We start from the raw sequence: 6,767 nt of genomic DNA, 5'->3' as shown, positions 1-6,767 counted from the left end.
TCATCAAAGTCAAAATGACAATTACAACATGTTAATCAATCTTTAGTCAAGATCAGAGGTGTTGTTCTTACGTTTCAGATGATAAGCATAACAAAGGGAGTAATAACTTTTAAATCATGTTTTGATGTCTCAATGCACCATAAAAAGATTTCCACTATCACATAGAGACACAATACGAATATACCGCGGCCTCCCACATCAAACATACATCAATGTATTAAATACATTAAGTACATCAAACACTTTAAATACATTACTATCTTTCCATGCCCCGATTTCTCGAAACAAAAGTGCAGACTTAAGTCAAAACTTAAAGATGCTCCACCGCCGACAGAGCATAAATGATATTCATTATTTGAACAATAATATGTGTTTAATGGTGTATATATATGTCTAATTAACACAAACAATAATATAAAATAATTTATTTTGCCTTTAGTGCATACGAAATCAGTACATCATTCATAAAGGATATAGTGCGACGGATTTTTTTCGGGATGCAAATAATCATTTTTGATATTTTTTACCTGAAGTAAAATTAGAAGCTCTAACTTTTCAACGATGGTAATGGTGTAACGTAAGTAACTTTTGTAACTGAAGAAAAATACCAAATCGTCTACTGCTGTTTTTGACAGTGAAAAAATACCATTTGTCAGCGGTGGAGCATCTTTAATTTTTTTTTCTCTTATGTAGCTTATATGAAAATTTATGACTTAGGTCAGTTTTTTACTTAAGTTTGTTTCGAGAAATCGGGGCTTGGTGTCTATCAACAGGAACGATGTAGAAACAAAACCATGACAGGTTAATGTCAGGAAAGGTTATATTTTCTTATCAATGACATACATTATGAATATGTATAAAAACACACACGTCATTCATATACATGTCAGTAACAAGGTATCATTTTTAAAAGTATCATATAAATAATCTCCTAGATTCTCCGGAATTTTCTATTATACAAGTAGATTTTTCAATTATACAAGAGGGTTATAAAAGATCATGCCATTCATAAGAGAGATTTAAGTATGGTGCGAGGCAGATAAAACTTCCACAATATGCCTGTTGGTCTATCAGTAGAACTAGTCATTTATTTTGGAGCCTGAATTGAGATGATATGAACCAGACGTTCAAATTCCCCCAGGATTTATCGTACCTGGTGACAGATACCCCCACCTTTATGTTAATGTCTTTAGTTCATGTACGAATTTCAATAAACTGTTTTTCCTCTTGAGCTGAAATTGGAAAGCATTAATTTAGATTATGTAACGCAAGAGTACAACAATGATCAAAGCCATGATAGATGCGTCAATATAGTCAGATTTTTTATAGGACTTAAAACACAACTCATCACATATTTTTTTCTGAAGAACTTGGTGTCAATGAACATAATCTAAAAGTACGTGTGTCATCGGACGATATATTTGCTTTGCTTGATTACAAAATACTAGATAATGACTAACGCTTTACTTAAGTTTTTTTTTTTTTTTTTTTTTTTTTTTTTTTTAATAATCCATACATTTTATTTATACATGTAAAACAACCATATCGACCAATATAGACGCTGGAAATAATTTGAATATGAAAAAAGAAATCATCGAAATTTTACTTAGATTGTTTATTCATGATGGCCCAACGTTTGAGTAAAATTTGGAAATTGAAAAAAAAAAACGTAGACCAAAATAAGCGCATCGAGAAATTAGGCATTTAAATGTCCAATTCAAGCTATCACTTTTCATATTTTTCATATTATAAAAATATTTTTTAAACGTATCTGTTGGTTATTTCAGGAATATCATGCGAATATATCCCAAAATATATAATAGAAGTCTAAATATGAAAGGAAACCTGATCCATGAATAAGACCTATAGGGGCCGATTGATCGGATATCAGTTCAAATCCTAACCGGAATCTATCACTGGCCGTTTTGGTGAAGGCTGACTACGTTACTATAGTGTCACATGACCAATCGATTCTTACCGCATACATGGGAGGCCGTCCTTACATGACCATAGCTGTTAATAAGATGTTTATTAAAGAAAGAAACAAACAAACAAATCTTGTATGGTCTTTAGATATAGATGTGCACGAAGAAAGAAAACTGACGAAAATGAATGATGATAATAAAACATGTCTTATTCTATTGTCTGATTTCATGATCAAAATGGTTAAAATGAAAGATAAGTGGTTGTTTGAAATTTTGCCAAATATCATTTATATTATTTTTTTGTGTTTTGTTATGACCAATGAAGATATAATACTGTCTTTCTTTACGAGGTTCAGCATTCTAAAAGGGCAACTTAAGTAGGAACCAGTGCAATTTAAACACAGGAAAATAAACTGCAAAATGAATCAAAACAGGAATAAGAGTACAGATCTTCATCTCCTTTTATAGGAAGACAACATCATAAATCAAATAATTATCATATATAAAATAATCACATAGTGGACATGCGTTCGTTACGAAATGTGTATTGAAGTTTTGCAATCAAATAATGATAAACCATTTATTGTGTCCCCCCAAAAAAAAAAATTAAATTAATATATTTATTTTTAAATAAAATCCTGATGGATTGCGATACTAAGCCAGGGTCTATCTGTATGAAAAGAAAACATTTTTGAAATACTTTTTTTCCTGACTATCCCATGTGTTATATGACACAGGTAAATACTGTTTGTGATATCTCAGTGTTTGAACCTGGTGACAAGGAGAGATTGTTTCTATCACCTTCTATGTTTGTTTGGGTTTAAAACAAGTGATCAAGTACGTGTATACCCATAATGTTACACGCCCGCGTGTCTGTGTCCGGGGCCTAGTACCCGGCTGGGGACACGTACTGACAACAGAACAGTTACCTGATGTTTATACTTTAGGTATATAGCCTGTCAGGTTACTTAAGGACTTGGAGGATGAAAAAATCCGAGATGAAAACTGAACATCTTACTATCGATATTTGTGGAAAGTGTTGGTCGAACAGGTTATAATCGTTCCTAGATTTTCTGGACCAAAATGAGCTGCTAAGCAGGCCTATCAACCTCAGTGATTATCTACAAACTTGAATATGGTTATGCTAAAACAAGAAACATTTGGCGCATAAAAGTATTAGTCCAGACTTCTAGTCAATCTAATAACTTGATAACTATTGTAACATACTATAAAACGATGAACATATTGCTGTTTCCAGTATGCTTATTAAAATTTAACATGCATACCTTGATACTGAAGAAATTCTTAATATGTGACACTGAAGAGTCATCGATGTAACATTGTAAACTCATCGGTGAAAAGTTTCTGACAAAAAGTAATCCCTAAGGACTGATTTGAACATATATCATCTGAAAAAAACAGGATGTAAAAAAAAAATAATCCAGATATCTGAACAGATATTGCTACACAAACGCCATGTCCCCTCTGAATACGTAGGGAAAAAACTATATTTGCTAAATAGAATTAGAATTTCATATAGTGGACTACTACATATTGTCAAAATGTAAAATGTCAGTATAACAAACTAAGACATATAGGGATTGAATGTCTTTTTTTCTTATTGTCATAGCGGCTATGAATAGCAGAAGCTACATGTATCTACATGAACATATGCCGTGAAGCGCTTTAGCACTCATCGAAAGATATGTAGATAGATTCTGCTATGCATAGCGTTTATGAAAATTAGCAAAAGACATTCAATCCATATATTTACATTAGAATAATATATTTCAATAAAATTATTGAAAGGTTATTATATTATATTTAAAATTATGACACCCATATACGACGAGGAAAGAGATTATTGGAACAGCTTGATTACAAAGTCGTTCCACAACGTTGCGTTTTCAAGCTTCCGCCTTCAGGACGACCTATTTTTGCAATTGACAGACGACAAACAAGAAACATAGTTAAAATAAGTTTTGACTGACTTATTACAGTAAACCTCAGTTTATACTATATCATGAAACAGCACATTAGAAATGATACATTTAAATATTGTGTGGGACTATGATAGATATAACCTGGCATATGTTTTTGAAATCAGCTGATCGATGCACGAGAGTCATTGTATTCAATGTGTATTCATGGTGTTTTCATGGGCAAATGTTTGTTTTCGTCAGTTGGTTGATTCATATAGAGACGAAACACTCAGAATGTAAATATAAGGGCATAATTGACATAAAATGGAAATTCAAAGAGACGCAAGGAGGTAGAATTATGAACCCCAAAGGAGCGAGCGTTTTCCGTCCAGCCTCAACAATCGCCATACAAATCTCGGTTAAATATCAGTTACTGAGAATCATTGGCGACACGGAACAATAAAAAAAAGGTTTATATTTAAAAACTACACATTTTGAAGGATAGCGCGAGATACAGGGAAGACCAAAACATAATAGAAAATCATGCAAAAAAGGTGTACGAAAAACTAAAAATGATGCTTATATCATTTTGATATATTTTTCGACGAACAACAACACGTTTGATTCATCTTTAATTATTTTGGAAATACCGACAATTTTAATAACAGCTCGTGTTGTACTAATTAAATCTCAGTCATACCCAGCACTCCTATACAGCATGACTTTTGTTGGTTAATGAGTCCACCTATTGACCTCAATAAACGACTTACAAAACCAGTCAGTGTTTATATAACAATAAAACCACAAAGAGGTTATCGCATGCTGTTAGGACCATTTAATGGTGTGTGGTGGGATTTGTAAGGACTCTCGAGATTAATTACACTGTTTATCTGTGCACCGATAAGCCGGACATTGTGTCTTTTCCATGTGGGCTTAATATAGACAGATACAGATTTACTATTGAAGTTACTCACTGTGTACTGACCAACATTATATTTCTGCCGAGGTCAACAACGTTTTCAACAATATATAATGGCTAGAATATAAATATAGCGACCGCAACAAAGAACATCCAGACAAGGTGAAAGTTTTACATAATTTATTGGTAAGGGTGCGATGGAATTAATCAGATAAGTGTTTAGGTGGAAATTTGTCCGCATTAACAGACGTTTGATAGGATAAAAGGTCGTGTGATACTGTCAAGGTGAATTTATGGTTTTATTTTGTGTATCCTGTTATCAAAAGCTAAGGTTACTTAATGACGACCTTGCATGTGTAGGTAAGCGAGATGTATGTGGGTTTGGAGGCTGCGGTATTTCATTTTATCTTATACCTACATGTGTAATACTGGCATGTCGCCTAAAGCAGTATTGCATGGCTACCCAAGTAATAAAGCCCCGTGACGTCACAGCGTCAATAAAATCAATGCTTTGTCGGTACAATTTTAGCATTATTTTCAGAAACTATGCTGTTTTTACTTTGAAAGATACAAACAATAAAATTTGCGTTGAAATATCACGCAATTATCACGCATGGAGAAATTATTTGCATTCACTGATTTCTTTTCGAATTTATTTCAAAATGGCTGAAAGTCGAAATTAGTAAAATTGCAATTTAACGTCGACGTATAAGAGAAAAATACTCTTTCAAAATATAAAGGATAGTGATATTCTACCCACGGGATCATAAAAAGTTGTAAAAAAACACGTCAAGCTTAGGGTATTATGATCCTCGGGTAGAATATCCCTATCCTTCATATCCACATATAAAAGAGTCTTATAGTATCACACGATCCGTCTGATATCTAGTGAAGTTTCCCGTGTGTCGCTAGTGTAATATAACAGGATTTGGCTGTGCTGAGCAGGAACTCTATTGTGAGACAATCACAGAAAAACTAAAGTGACGTCAGGAAAATTGATGTGACCTCAGGACAATTGATATGACGTCAGGATGTCAATGACAACGGGACAAAATGGCTGCCTCTGCTGGTTGTTTGCAGCACATTTTGGCATTGAAGTTCCTTGAAATGTAGGTTGTCGTTAAATGTGATATCAAGTATCTTATTGTGTTCATTTAACATATTCTATGAAAGACTAGCAGAAATAAAACTTCTAAGACTCATTTTATAAAATTTGATAAGAAAATTATATGTACCATTAAAACTACTAAATCTTAATTGGACTGTGTTGAAAGTATATATTTTTTAATTTTTCTAATAGTGTAGATCTACTGCCAAAGAATAACTTTACCTTACCGAAGCCTATTGTCGAGGTCATAGAAAAGACACTCCCGATCACAAAAGTCTATCCCTGTCCCCCAAACTGGGCGGTAACAAAGGACTGAAACTCATGTTTGTAGGTTATGGAATGACTACACAAGACAAACAGAACCCAAAACGTCTGCTGTAGTATCATTGTGTATATGGTCTGTTGGAAAGCCACCAAGTAACCATTGCACGAACACACGTACTTGCACTGTTTGACCCATCCGCTCCGCTATCACGCTGTCGTAACAGGTAAACTCTCTCATTATATATGCATTTACATACAACAATGACCAAAACACAACATACAATAAGGTGCCACGTATTATAAGTTACATTATTATTGCGGCCTTGTCGATAGACGTAGCAGGATCTTACATTGCCAACCAAATATCCTGTTCAGATCGGAAATCGTTTACGTTTGATCTCAGTGATTAAAGATTTGTGTTCACTTCCACAGATCATAACAAATGTTATATGTTGAGATACACATTTGATGGTTACCACAACATGGCTTCATTACTGAAGGGAAAGGGCGATAAAATATATTTGTAAATTTTTATAGTTTTTACTCAGTCATTCATCTTTCCTGCATTCGTTTACTCGCTTGTTCTTCCGTTCATTCACTTACTTAGTTAAAATAGAAGTTTAATATCT

The sequence above is a fragment of the Argopecten irradians genome, chromosome 2 (assembly GCF_041381155.1).
Source record: "Argopecten irradians isolate NY chromosome 2, Ai_NY, whole genome shotgun sequence".
NCBI lineage: Eukaryota > Metazoa > Mollusca > Bivalvia > Pectinida > Pectinidae > Argopecten > Argopecten irradians.
Note: the sequence above shows the minus strand (reverse complement) of the source record.